The 13,050-nt window shown below is 53.1% G+C and overlaps 1 long non-coding RNA gene across 1 annotated transcript; it reads right to left on the bottom strand.

Moving 5' to 3' along the window:
• Positions 1–512: 512 nt before the first annotated feature.
• LOC137863251 (uncharacterized) lies at positions 513–8,299 on the bottom strand. The gene is made up of 3 exons (XR_011100775.1): positions 7,783–8,299; positions 6,339–7,469; positions 513–6,239 (listed from the first exon to the last, which is right to left on the bottom strand). It is a non-coding gene; the product is annotated as an uncharacterized lncRNA (long non-coding RNA).
• Between the last annotated feature and the right edge of the window lie 4,751 nt (positions 8,300–13,050).

Genomic DNA, 13,050 nt, shown 5'->3' with positions numbered 1-13,050 from the left:
GAGGACAGCACTTGCCTGCAGCTCTAGGGACAAGCTCCGAGTCCAGGCAGGTGTCACCGGGCAGTGAGCCCAAACGGCACTGCCACCTGCACTGCCCTGCAGCCCCTGCCCCTTTCCTCCTCAGGGCTTCCTCAGCAGGGCTGAGCACACGGCTGAGCGATGTCTGGGGCCTCCCTGCTCCCACTCCACACCTTTTAGCAGGGCATAACACCTTCAGACGCGGACACGAGCAGGACTTTCATCAGCAGGAAGCACAGGATCAAGCCCAGACTCACTAACACCAGTGCTGATTGCAGGGACTGCATCACCTCAACCTTTTTTTCTTAAATTGCCTTACACCTTTTCAGATCTCAGTTTCTGTCCTCTCCTCCAGGTTTCCAGGGCTACGTACAGTTACATTCCCTTACCTTTTTCTTTCTTTTTTTTTTTCTTTTTTCTTTTTTTTTATGACAACCCTTTTCAGAAAGAAGAGCTGACTGAAGCAATCAACTCCCTTGGGGCTCTGGGGCAATCAAGACTATTCCATCATATCGGTGCTGACAGGGCTGGGGCTGCCAGACTGAGTTATCACAGGTCCTGCCCTCCCCTGCCATCACTCCCTGCTCACCAGGAGAGCCCCGGTCCAGACCGAGCAGGGAAGGTCAACCCCAAGCTGCAGAAGTCTCCCATTATTAGGGAGACATCAAAGAGATAGAAGAGGAAAACAAACATATCCCAGACATCTCCCCTTTCTAGGCATCTCTGAAAATCATAACCAGCTCAGATGGCCCCAGGGAGGGAATGAGGTATGGGTAGCCACGAACCTTTTGTGACCAGCTCACCGTGTATCAAGGAGACTGCAGCCACATGCCAGGCATCCCACAACACCCCTGTCACACAACCTGACATCTCCTTCTGTCCCCGTTCAGCCCCTGCCCAGCAAAGGGCTATGCTCCTCTCCTACCACAAGGACCGACTGTGCAAGAGAAGTGGTGAAGCTGATTCTGAAGCAGGAGAGCCAGGACTCCTACCGGCAAGTGGTGAGGTAAATTCTCTCTGTCTTTGCTCTTCATCCCAGTTTGAGACTGCCTCAAGCTCCAGGGCCCTCCCCACCTGCTGCAGATGTAAGCAGCCTTGGTCAACTTTGCTCCCGTACCTTACAGTACATGTAACAGTCCAGCGGGGGTTGATAATCTCTGGGATTAGAGATGGTGGATTAATAATCAAACAAGAAATTGTCCAGATGGGCAGCAGCCTTGGAAGCCCCAGACTGCCAAGAGCTTGCACTTTACTGTGAAGCTTTCAGAAACAGGGTGGTGTTTTCAGGGTGGTGTTCTCCAGTCCCCAGCTCCCGGGGCCCTGCCTCCACGGCCAAAATTCCATTTTTGTTAGTGCAAAAATGGCACTCAGCTCTCACAGATGAAAATCTGAGGAAGCAGATCAAGGATGAAAGCCCTGCTCCTCAGACCTACAAGAAAATCAGGGTTAAAGCCAGATTTTTAACCTCCACGTTTTTTTAAGCCAATTTTGACAGCCAACTGTCTCAGACAGTCCTGGCTGTTCTTTGTAGCTGGTGATTCACTGCATACGGGGGTTTGACCTCGAGGACTGGGATGGTTCTCTCCGATGCAGAGATTTCTGGACGTGGAAGAGAGGAGGCACAGGACGCAAGAGCAGACACTTGAGAGGCATTTGCAAAGTGCAAACCAGTCTCTGAGCCACAGCTTCCTCTGAGTCTCGCCTGAACATCTCTGCAAACCTACCTGGCCCTTGCACGGTGCTTCGAGGACAATTTGACCCGGAGTGTGAACAACAGGATTAAGCACTGGATCAGCAGAAAAATGACTGCAGCTACTTATTATCGCTTGCTATTGAAGAGTTATTGTTCCTACAGAACGCTTGTTTCCCTGAGCCACATTGTGCAAGTGTCGGTGCCTTTGCTAGATTTAATGGTCCAATTATCACAGGCTGTGTCACCTCCTCCCCGTTCTACATGACGAGACCTGCTCTCCTGCCTTCATTCCCCTCTCCTATTTCGCTAGCAGGCAAACACACCTCTGCCGCTCCTTCCTGGGTAGCCTTCTTTTTAGCTTCTCCCATGCTCAGGGCTGGCAGGGGCTGGGGGAAGGCAGGCAAGTGGAAGAGCAGTCTCTGGGCTGGACATCTCACCCTACAGGTGGCTAGTTGGTGTAGTGAACTTAGTGAAAACATAACCAGAAGTTCTTTAGAGCTGAAGTCACGTCAAGGTCTTCTCCCACCCGTTGCAGTGAGCCCCAGTCCTGGTGGCCAGCTGCTGACAATACACTGAGCTGCTCAGCGGGCTTCGCCCAGCACTAGCGGCAGGAGGCTTGGCAGGAATATGCAAGGAGAAAAGAAGTGACAGCGCATTGCCAGACAAGAAACTGCTTCCATCACCTGCAGTAGCTGTGAGGTTACAGCTGACTAAAGGTCAACCCATCTGCAATTAGCTCCAAAATCCCTCTCTAAGAAAATATTCCTGCAGATATTCCAGAGGCGAAGAATTTACCTTTGGTACACCCCTACCCGTAGGGCAGTTCCTCAGCCAAAAATCAACACAGACATGGGAATTCTTCTCCCCATCATGGTCACTCTATGGCAGGGCCATGGGGAGCATCACTACAAAATAAAGAGCAGGAGGAAGGGGAAATGAACGTGCTGGGGTGGTGGCCAAGGGGCTAAGCTTCTGGATCCCCTGCCAGCAGCAGGCCACCAAGGACGTACCGTGAGTGCCAGACCTGAGAACATCAGCTCCACGCCAGGATATCAAAAAAGCAGTATAACAAACAGCATTAGAGAGTTTCACAACAGGATCAGACATTTATGTGAATAAGAACAGCATCCGCAGCGACAGTAGCTCAAATGAAAATCATAACAGCTATTGATTCCCCTGCTTCAGGGTATAAGCTGCTTGCCAGCTGGGGTCAGGGGGAAATCTCCCCCCATAGGGTAGTATTGCACAATTACGGGCATTATGGGATTTTTATGCCTTCCTTTAAGGCATCCGGCCTTGGCTTCTGGTGGAGACAGGATACCGGGCTGGAAGGACCATCGGTCTGTTCAGCTCAAACAGTTTTTATGTCCTAATACAAAATTAATGGTTCTCTCGCTCAGATACCATGCAGTAAAGCTGCCTGCTCTGAGCGCTGCAGCTGGCAAGGCAAAAGCAGGACTGCAAATGCGATCCTTGTGCGTCCCTTCCAACTCGGATATTCTACGACTCCATGAAATTCACTCTTTCAACCCAACAAGGAAAGGCTCTGCTTGGCCAGGAGCAGGGATGGGACTGCAACAACCCGTGCACACCGGTCGATTTGCCTTGACCTGCCCGCACATCCTTGCCCACAAGCCCCGACTGACCCGTTTTGGCCTCCCTGCTGAGCAGAGTTACCGGCACGTTTCCTTTGCCTGGGGGAGCCCGGGGAGCTGCACGGCCAGGCTAGCATGGAAAGCCGCCTGGACATGACTTCCCTTCCTTGTACACATCTCGGCTCGGTTTTACCTGCGCTGATGCTCCTGCCTTACCCCCGAGCTCCCTGCCAGCGGGTGCCCGGCTTGGGCAGGTGAATCTGTGCCCTCATGCCCCACACAGAGCCCAGCCTTCTGGGCTGTTCTCTCTTCAACAGCCTCTCATGCCAACAAAAGGGCTGTCGGCCAGGTCAGGCAGACTGTGGAAGCAGGAACGACTGTCTTAAGAACTGTATCTGAGGATCCATACGGAGGTCCCTTCTGCTTGTATGGACCCACACCTCATCCATCATCCAGACAGCCAGGAAGGGCCACTCATCTTCATTTGACGACACCTTTTATCTACAAACACCTAGATTGAGTCTCACAGCCAGTCTGTGAAGTGGTCAGGATCTTTTTACCAAGCCAGGGGCACACTTTCCTGGCTCGGATCCGGCATGGGGCTGGATCACGAAGAACTGCTTGCTCCCAGCCTGACTTCTACAGCAGGACTTCTCCGAAAAGCCAACCATGCCCCCAGCTTGGTGAGCCCATTATTTTGGTGTCTACGTGGAAGCCAAGTTCTGCAATTGCAGCGCGTGCGGTTGACTTGTGGCTTGCCCTGAGGGAGCCAACGGCGCTGCTGGGAACCCTGACCCAGGAGCCCTGACTCAGGCGTTCTGCAAAACCACAGGGCCTGCTGTTTCCATGCCCATTGTGGAGCTCCAGTTAACAGAAAGTTTGAACCTCCCGTGCAGAGGCACAAGGGGATCTTGCTGCACCAGCACTGCACCCACACCAAGGAGAGTTTTCAATAGCAGCCCAGAAGCCTCTTCCCTTCGGCTCTGCATCCAGCTGCTCCCCTGCAGCGCCCCACACCACGAGTGCCCCAGCAGCCTGCCCACGCAGCCCGCCTGCCCAGCTGCTCACTGCCAAATTTGTGCGACCCTACTCAGGTCAAACAAATGGTTTTGGTTACTGCACGTGGCCCATGCCCGGCACTGGACACCCCTACTCACTTGTCATATTATTCTGGGGTCAGTCCACGTGCACAAGTACGTCTGTAGGAGAACTGGGACTGACAGGCATCCTCCCCACATACGCTGTGTTGCCTTAAAGGATGGCAGCAACATCCCATAATGCCCATAACTGTGCAATACTACCCTCTGGGGGGAGATTTCACCCTGACCCCAGCTGGCAAGCTGCTTATTTCACTGGGAAAAAAGACTCAAAAATTAGGACCTGACTGAAGCAGCCACGGGCAGGCTGAACTCAAGGTTATTCCTCCTGGATGGGATTTCAAAATCCCATCCTCTGTGCCTCACAGCCCCTGCAGCCCCTGCTCTGCTCCCCTCAAACACAGCACAACACTAAACTTCACCCCCCTGTGCCCCCGGCTCTGTCTGTCTAGGGCAATGACATCCTTACTCATACAGGGATGTTGACCAAATCATAAAGAAGATGTAATGACATTGTCTCGGCTGACACGCTGATCGATGCTTTTCATGCAAAATTATGCTTTCTACGACTAATAAATATTGATCTTTTTTGTTCCTGTGTAGCACTGCAATAAACAGTGACTCAAAAATCTGCTAGCACCGAGCATCCTCCTTGCTTTGCAGCCTCCAGCTCTCTCACATGCCCAGCTCCCCTGCAGTCCCCACCAGCACCTGTTGCCTTTTGGGGTTCTCTTACATCTGCCTGGGCCCACCTGATGTGAGAGCACCACGCCTGATCCCACAGAGGTCAGAGCACTGCAAAGCTCCATCTCCCTTTATTTATCTGTCCTTTAAACAGTGCTTATGCTACAGTGATTCATAGGAAGAAGTAGAAATTAAATGGAATTGGAATGAGTGCTGAGGAGGGCGGGAGGGTCATGTCCTGGGCACATTTAGGATAACAAACAGGAGAAACTGGGCCAAGCACAGAACAAATGGAAACATTTGCAATTACTTGGCAAGGGAATCATGTAAGCGCTAATAGGCATGGTCAGACAACTTGAAACTCCTTAAATCAATGCTTGGAGCTTAGTAAGCAAGCGCCTGGCTGCAAGCTTTGCTGGACACGAGGCATCCATTCAGCCCTGCTTCAAGCCCTGGGTCCACGTCGTGGCTGTCCTGCTCTATTTACTCCTCTGCTGGAGAGGGGTCAAGCAGTGTTTCACACCCACTTGGCTGCCTCACCTCACTCAGTGCCATACCAAAGCACAAAGCAGCGGTGACTCAGGCCTGATCCCATAAGTGAAAGTGCTCACAGATAAAGGGAGTGTCATCTCCAAAGGGTCTGGGGTGAAGGAACCTCAGGAGATGGGAGAAAAAAAAAAAAAGTTCACAGTGCAAAGCAAAACTCTGTAGAGCTGCGTGAGGCAGAAGTAGCTGAGATTTCACCTCTGCCTCCAGGACTGCAGAGCCAGAGGGAGAGATGCTGGCTGAAGGATCCCCATCCCTGTTCACAGCAGCACTCACAGAAGGCAAAGTGGTGAGAAGTCACAGGACTCCCAGATGGTACCAAGGTGGTTCCCTGTCCAGGAGACAGCTCAGTTCACCCTCGTTTTTTCCCCAGTAAAAGCCCCCTTCTGGAGTAACAGCAGGTCCCAGTGCATCACCAGGCAGTGACAGTGCATGACAGCAGGCTGGGAGTGAGCCATCACAGAAGCAGTCATGAGATCAGGGAAGAGAAAAGCCTGGTGTGTGTTCACAGTGACTGCTGCTCTGATGGGGACTGCAGAGGGTTTCCCTGAGCAGGGTACAGAGGTCTGTGAGGCAACCCAGCACCGTCAAAAGACACCACAGCATCTGAACAGCCAGCAGAGAAACAAAAACAACCTTTGAAACAAAAACCAGAGAGCAAAAAATTCAAAATCAAAGCTCCAAAGCCAACACATGATAGCTCACCTGACTGAGGAATGCCTGCTGCCACATCTGAGGGGGTTATAACCTGCTGGGGGTGCAGGAGGAGGGACGGGAGCTATTTAGGATGGTGCCTTCTTTCTCCAGCTGACTGCCGCCTTCGATGTGAAACCATGAATTGCTTCAGCTCCAGGATGCCAAACACCTGCTGCAGCGTGTGGGGAGAGCGATGTGCTTTGGGGTGGGGACCATAGTGACCAGCGCCACGCACCGAGGTGGACACCACCTACATCAGCTCCCACGAAAAGGCAGGAGACACCTTGCTGCAGGGAGACACTTCTCTTCTTCTGGGATTCACAGCTCCAGACTCACTCCCCAGGGAGAGCTGGCAGCCCTTCCCTGCCACTCATCCTCTTATCACAGCTCTCCTCCCTGCAGATGCATTGGAAAGATGGCACGCAGGCAGAGGGAGCGTTTGGTGCCACACAGCCACGGGAAAACAGCCCTGAATTGTTGGACAAAAGGCTGCAAGTCAGACGGGAAGGGCCCTAACAAGGCTGGAGTCACGGCCTCTGCTGCTGACCGGGCGCATCCTTCGGGACGCTCTGCGAAGTGGAAGCTGGAGACAGGACTGCAAATGGATTGATGATGACAGGCAGAGGCCTGGGCTCGCTCACTGCTGCCTGGCAGCCACGCCAGTGATTGGATTTGTTCAGGACACATTTTGGGGAGTAGATTGCTTTCCCTTGCCGAAGGGGACGGAGCGGATTCCTACCCACCGTGAGCAAAGGAGTTGTGAACCAGAAAGGAGGGAGGGCCAAAGGTCTCTGGTGCTCTGTGCAATCTCAGGCATTCCCACAGGCACTGCACACGCCAGCTGCAGCAGATGCTCCCGCTCACCGCTCCTCCGTCTACCATTGATCTGTGATTATCTCCCTGCTCCGGGGGAGCTGCTGCAATGAATCCTGTCCCTTGTCTTCCTGAGGACTGCTCGGCCAGGCAAGGGCCTGCGCTGCATTTTGTGACCTGTGTCAATGTGTTTGGGGTGACCCAAGCCTTGCCCACTCCCGATCCTTCCAGCACAAGACCTGCTTCCACCCACAGTTTAAAGGAGCCGTATTTCCCACTTCCCCATGCCGACAGCTGAGTGCTGAGAAGGCACTTAAGGCGACAAACCTGCAAATCAAGAGAGATTCTGGACTACAGAGCTTAAAATATGACCACATCTCGCCCAGGCTGTGAATGGGCTCACTTGAAGAGCTCCCGCGGTCCTGAGACCCTCCCCTTCTCCATCCCCCTCCTGGGAAAATCAGAGAGGCCAAGGGCTGCTGGTCTAGCAGATTTGCAGGAGTGGGAGTTGAATCAATGAGGCTCTGAAAGCCAGTGGGGAAAGTCATTCTGCACCTTCCTGACACCAGGAATAAATGATTCAGCGGGAAAGAAAAAAAAAATAATACAACAACCCTCAAATGAGGCTGGAATTACCCACCGGAGAGATATTTCATCTTGAGGAATTGGGTTTGCTGCAGTGTTCATCTCACTGAGCCACAGCCAGGCTTTAATATCCAGCAAAAGGTCAAACCTAAATGGGAATTGTTACAGCTTGCCGGAGCCCCCGCCTGCACAAACGCCACGCGCTCCCCAGGCCCTCGTGTGCCCGGCCCTGGAAACGCTGCTGCAGGTTTCAGCGCTCCAGGTGCTCGCGGGTCTCTGAGTGGCTCTGCAAACATTCATCAACCCTTCCCACCCCTGCCAAGGATCATCACGCCCAGTTTATTAGCAATCATCTTCCCTGCTTAATTTGATAGCACTTGCCATCTCGCAAGCACACTCTCAGCCCTACCTTCACAGCCTCTCATCTTGCCAAAAGGGCCTGGGAATGAAACCCACAGGGCCCTACCTGCAAAGGCAGGCCCTACTTGGTCTGACCCTGCAAATTTTGCCTGCCCTACGTCCGGTTCCAGAGCCTGGGACCTTCTGCCACCGCAGTGTTGCGATTGTGGTGGAAGGCACCCGGCTCCCCAAAGGTGTTGCCATCCTCTTTCGCCTGCCTCCTCCCCGTATCCACATGTAAAAAGGCTGCTCCAAATGGCAGGAGCGGGGCTGTCCTTCCCCTACACACCGGTTTCTAGGGGTGCTCTGGCACAGCCCTCAGCAAAAGCTGCACTGCCGTCAGTGCCAGGTCTGTGATACCGCTGAGCTCAGGCAGCACCACAGAAGTACCACAAACCCTGCTGCCCTCCCATCCCCAGGAGGTGGCCATAAGATCGGCTGAGCCCATGCAGCACACAGGGAAGCAGAGCACGTGCCCAGAAGCCTGAAGACATTTATGCAGAGCTTTATTCTAAGGCCTGAGCCTTGCTGCTAAGGGCACTCTGCTGCTTTAAGGGGCCAAAAGCAGCACAGCAGAGCTTTCCTCCCCCAGAAGGAATGGCAGGAACACAAGGCACAAGTTAGCAGAAGTTAGTCCCTATGCTGAATCCAAGGCCTGAAACAGGCAGCGGGACACGGCTGGACCACAGACACACACCTCCCTCCCTGATGGGTTCCCAGACACAGTTCAGCCCAGGTCAAAGCACAGGAGCACAGCCTTAAAAGCGTCCTGCGCTCATCCCCCTTGGCAGAGGGTCTGCATGCAAGAGGAACAGTCCTGCCTGCTTGGGTGTCTTGAGCAGGGTGAATTTGGGGTGAAGGCTGGGGGCTTCCAGATGTTTCCACTCAAGACATCTATCTCAGTGAGGCACCTGTTTATCGTAAAGGAAGGTGGGATTTCAAGGCACTGGAGGGCTGCAGGAGGGTAGCTGTCAGTTCCTTGATCATTGGAAACATCAATGCTTTAAATCTGTGTTCTGTTCAGAACTGCAGAGCCCTTCTGCCAGTGCCCTGATCCTGACCCGCTACCCCAGCAGCTGGCTCTGCCCCTCGCTCCTGACCTGTCGTTCCACTCACCTCCAGCAGCACTAACGCTGCCGGCTCTGAGGAACCCCAGCCCTCTCAGACTCCTTATTTAAGGAATTTGTTTTTCTGAGGATCACGTTGCACATTTGGGTCAGCTTGGTTGTACTGAATCTTTCTGCCTCCTCCCAGCCCCAGTGTGTACGAGCCCTGGGTGGTCCTTTGGGGCTGTAGGAGCGTTCTTATCATGCCCACCTACCTCCCAGCCCCCCTGGACATTTTTGTTCTTCCCACTTCTGCTTTGGTAATGCATACACTGTGCTCCTCTTCCACCCCTCAGACTCAGCCTGCCCTCTGGGAGCTCAGCATCCCTATCCCATGCAGTAGCAGAGTTCTCCAGGAATGAATCAGGCAGACAGGAGGTGGGAGGGAAGGTGGAGGTACCTGGAGAGCTTCTTGCCTCCTCTTCACCATCCTTCTGCGTGACAAAGGCGATGGATCAAAGGAAGAAGAAGAGGGAGTAAAGCAAATGAGCAAGCTGAGCAGAGGGGGATTTCACCTAAAGCTGGGCTGACAATCAGCTTAAGCACTGGGGTTTATAGCAAGCCTGGTCCCAAGCTACAGGGATTCCCTTACACGATCATGAACGTGTAAGGGAAGAGGTGAGAACTGGCAACTCTCCTGACAGCCCTGTCTCATTTGTCTCATTTCATCCAATAAGACACGTAGCCCTCCTGCTTTCCTGTTCAGGAGCAGATTAAACCTGGCCAATGCACCTCTGCCCTGCCCAGCTGTCCCAGCTGCCCTCCCAGCCCTTCCTGATGAGCACGCTGCCACCCAGGATGGGCAGCACGCTGACTGGAACTGACACCCACTCGGGAATCACCCGAAACTACCACTCTCGTTTTCACTTGTGACTTAAGCCAGATTTCATTATGTACAGAAGGATTAAATTTTGCTAAGGCTAAGAAAAGAAAAATTTTTGTTCAAATATTTACCGTTAAAGCTCACCAGAAAGTCAACAAGATTCTGCTGGACAATACTCAACTATCCACATCCCCCAAAGGAAAATAGGGCTTTAACATGGTATTTAAAAAATCCAGAGACAACCAAAATTCAACCTTCCCGATTGTTCCTGGGCCAAGCTGAGTCTGTGCCTCAGGAGTCCATGCCTCCGGCGGAAGCAGAAGCAGTCAGCTGGAAGAACTGCCTGGTCTTTTCTTCCTCCTAATGCTGAGCACGAGGATATGGACACAGTGGGTCAGCCAGTCCCTCGCATGGGCATGCTAACAGAGGAGAAAGTCTCTGAGCCACAACCAGCAGACACATACTTGGGAAGCCAGTGCTGTGGAAAATGTGGTCTGATTGCTTCTCCCTAGGTTTGGCTTTGTTGAGCTGTTTGTATCTTCTGGATGCAAGACCTCCCTGGCAACGAACTGGAGGTGCCATTTAGAGATCTCGTCCTTGCTACTCAGGATGTTTAAATTCAAAACTCGAACTTGTGGTTGGCAGGGAGCGGGGCAAACAAACAGCAGAATGATCAGCTGTCAGCTCCTGACAGCCCAGCACAGGGCAGCCAGGCTGGCCTGCAATAGCTAACCCCCCTGTCAGTGGGGAATAGCTGAGGTAGCAGCTCAAGGGCCTGTCACAAGTTTAAACTGCTCAGGTTTAAGCACGACAACAGAAAGGAAGTGTATTGTAACATTCAGGCCATGTTCCCGCCTCTGTGAGGTCTGCTGGTTGTCCTCAGATGCCTCCTGAAAGTCAGCCTCTCATAAGCTCTCCTGTTTCGTACCTACCTCTCACAGCCACATTGCAGAAGCGTTTTTTTACCAGTGGAAGGAAGGCTGGACTCACCCAACAGACACCGGGGGGCTTGGGGGTTATCCCTCACTGACCCAGCTGCCACTGACCGCTTCTAAATATGTTTGCTTCTTACCCCAGCCCTACACCCTTATCTTGGCACGCCAATCTCTATCTGAAGCTTCCCTCATTCACCTCTGCAACTGTTCATGTTCCATGTGTGCATCTTAGGTTTAATGGTTACCTGTGAGTAATACAGCTCAAGTTTATCAAAGTTCCTGTGGCAGATGCAGAAGCTCAGGTAGAATTGCTCTCTCCCTTCTCTGCTTCTTTACAAAGGTCAAGGGGCGGCAGAGAGAAGCTGATCTACTGATGAGCACGAGCCGAATCCCTGTGTGGACAGCTGTGAAAGGAGAGCAGACATCTTCAGATGTTAATCCCACAAGATGAAGGCCGAGTTGATTTAACAGCCTTATTTCCCTGGGTAGAAAATAAGCTTCCCCAGGGAGCCAGCAAGTTTCTGAGACTCCTCAAATAGGCAGAGCTTTCCTGAAATGAAGATCCTATCTTGGAAGATTTCTCATCTATCTCCCTGTGCCCTGGGCACTGAATAAGCAAGGTTTGTGTTCACATACACTCTGTTCTCTCATGCAACCGTGTCCTGCAAAAGGCTGAGCAGCAGCCGCATCCCATGCCAGCTTTCCTCTGCTGGATGCAGAAACACGTGTGTGTGACCCCGGTGTGATCCCCAAAATCCACCAGGCTCACAGAGACCACAGGAGCAGACACAACGCCTTGGTCACCGCCACCTGGCACTCTGATGATGCAAGCTGCGGACCTCCAGCCAGCAGCTCAGCATTCCCCCCATGCCGCAAAACAAGGGAAGGCTGGGGCGGGAATGCAGACAATATCCTAAACAAATCTGCTGTTTACAAAGTCCCCTGTAAACTGTTTACATTGCTGGGGAGAAACCATGGAGGAACAGCAGCTGGAGCATGTTCTTCCCAGTGCTCCTGTGGGAGTGGAGCTGACGCATGTCTGGAATGGGTGCAAACATATGAGGGAAAGAAGAGGCAGCAAAATCCCTGCGCCACCCACTCCCCCAGCCTGCCAGGACCTCTGTGCGCACACACTGCCTCCCTGAGCTCACTGGGGGGAGCTGGCGTGACCCTAGGGCACAAGGCGGGGTGGCTGTGTCAGCTGGAAGAGCCCCACGCCCCAGGAAAAGCCAGCCTCAGGCTGCAGAGAGAGCATGGGCCACGAGGCTGGTCAGGGGCTGCTGGGCGAGCTGCCTCCAGCTGCTGCGGGAAGCAGACCTGAAGGAGCCGGTCCTGCACCTCCCCTGGAGCCCCTTGGCTCTCGGAGGCATGTGAAGCGTCTTGTGACTCTCATCCCATGGAAACTCGCTGTGTGGCTCACAGGAGTCAGGGAAGCTGGCCTCCTGCTGTATTATATACATGTATAAAGAGTGGTTGAAAACGGGGCCTCAGAAATACCAACAGGAACGTTTTCAAGCCCTGGCATAAAATAAAAGCCTCAGTGTGCCTCTAATCTGCCCTGCTTCCTGTCCACGGAGCCCCTTTGAAGTGTCTGTGAACAGCAATGCGTCAGCGCAGCGCAGGCTGCCTGCGATCCCAGGACAACCGCGGGGAAGCCACGCGACTGCCCGAGCCCAAGCCCGTCTGGGGGCTGAATCCAGGACAAGAAAGGCTTTGGTGGGAGAGACGGGAGGGTTAAAAGTCAACCAGCCTTTCCCAGTGCCCTCACAACATGCCTCGCACTCGCAGCCCCTTGGACAGAAGAAAGTGTTTCTTACATTACTTGAACAGCTGAAAAGGACGTGAGAAAATATGGGCATCTCTCAAGGAAGGTGATAAGTGCTCCGAGGCCAGAAATAGCATCGGGGGGGGGTACGTGTATGTGGGGATGGGCAGCTCGCTGAACTGCAAGGACGTGAAAATGTATTCCCTACACATGATATGGCAACGCTGACCCAGTAGTTGGAAAGGAATACAGGTACGATGATTAACAAGGAAAACGAGTGGGCGCACTCACCCAT

This window comes from Anas acuta, chromosome 12, assembly GCF_963932015.1.
Source record: "Anas acuta chromosome 12, bAnaAcu1.1, whole genome shotgun sequence".
NCBI lineage: Eukaryota > Metazoa > Chordata > Aves > Anseriformes > Anatidae > Anas > Anas acuta.
The sequence above is the reverse complement of the archived record's forward strand: the minus strand, read 5'-3'. Positions and strand labels throughout refer to the sequence as shown.